Source organism: Castor canadensis, chromosome 5, assembly GCF_047511655.1.
Source record: "Castor canadensis chromosome 5, mCasCan1.hap1v2, whole genome shotgun sequence".
Classification (NCBI taxonomy): domain Eukaryota; kingdom Metazoa; phylum Chordata; class Mammalia; order Rodentia; family Castoridae; genus Castor; species Castor canadensis.
Window position 1 is genome coordinate 133,062,549 of NC_133390.1, and position 1,578 is coordinate 133,064,126.

The 1,578-nt window shown below is 36.6% G+C and overlaps 1 non-coding gene across 1 annotated transcript; it reads right to left on the minus strand.

Moving 5' to 3' along the window:
* Nucleotides 1–458: 458 nt before the first annotated feature.
* Nucleotides 459–643, minus strand: LOC141423528 (U2 spliceosomal RNA). The gene has a single exon (XR_012448385.1). It is a non-coding gene; the product is annotated as a U2 spliceosomal RNA (small nuclear RNA).
* Between the last annotated feature and the right edge of the window lie 935 nt (nt 644–1,578).

Consider the following 1,578-nt stretch of genomic DNA (forward strand, 5'->3'; position numbering starts at 1 on the left):
TTAATACTTAAGAAATACATGTTGTAAGGCTATAGTTTCTATACGCAGTGATCTAGCTGATGGATCTAGTAAAAGTCAAGTGAAAACCTTCTGAGAGGGATGCAGCATTTTACATGCCATTAAGAACACTCAATACAGGCTGAGGGTGCAGCTCAAGTGGTAAAGTTCTTGCCTAACAAGCATGAGGCCCTGGGTTTGACTGCTAGTAGCTCAAAGCAAAGAGGATATTCAAAATGCAAGGGAGGAGGTACAAATGACAACATTAACAGAACTGTGGGAGAAGTGGAGTCTAACTTCTAGGGATAACTAGGGGAAGGGGGGCGTCTAAGACCTCAGTGGAGGAAGTCATTACAGATATGGTAAAAGTGTCAGGGGCTCTAGAATTAGCAGTGGAACTTCAAGACGAACTGAGACTGAATTATTGCAATTTCATGATAAGCATTTTTTTGTTGATTTATTTTTTAAACATTATTCCTGGAGGTAGTGCAATACCAAGTTAAAGTGTAGAGTGAGTGGAAAACCAATATTCTACTCAAGAGCTCCCTGCTAAAAACAAAATATTGTTCTTACATAGAGGATGCATTAGATATTAAACTGATGAAGAACAGGCACAAAACAATCTAGCCAGAAGGCCAAAAGTTGGTAACCATAGAACAGGAACAGATGAAGAGTTGTTTCTTCTGGATGAGCAAAGAAGTGAATTCTTGAGATGGAATCTCCTGGTGAAGATGCTGTGAACACTGTTAGGACAACAGACAATAGAGAATGATATGTGCCATAAACTTAGCTGGTGAAGCTGCAGCAGAGTTTGAGAAGACTGACTCCAAATCTGAAAAACCTTCTACTGTGGGTAAAATTGTATCAAACTACATTCCATGTTACAGAGTAATATTTCAGGAAAGACAAAACCAATGAATGGGACATATGTCATTGTTGTCTTATTTTAGGAAATTTCCATAGCCACCCCAACCTTCAATAACCATCACCCTGATCAGTCAAAAGCCATCAACATCCAGGAAAAACCCTTCATCTATAAAAGTTACAACTCTCCAAAGATTCAGATGATAATTAGCAATTTTTAGCAATAAAATATCTTAAATTCAAATTTTATATTGTTTTAAATATTTTTGTGCATTTAATAGGCTACATAGAGTTTTAACATAACTTTTATATGTACTAGTAAACAGAAAATTCATTTATTGTGATATTTGTGTTATTTTCGTGGTGAAGAACCATATCTGCAATATATCTGAATGTACTTTTTAAAATGGCCTAGTAATATTTTACTGTATAGATCTACATTGTTAATCTATTAAACTATTGATGGATATTTGAGTTTTTTTTTAATTTGTTCGTTATTTTGTAGAATAATCCTATGGATAGTCAAGAAACATCATGGGACTGTGCATCTGAGAAGCAAATGAATTTCTGTGTCTTCTCTATCAGGGAGGACAGTGAAGTGTAGGGTGCTAAAAACCCACCTTGGCTTGGCAGAAAAGTGGGATGAGAGGTTATGGCAACCAAGACCACCAGAAGAAGGACTGAGGTCAAGCTTGGTTAGTGCAGGGATTGACATCG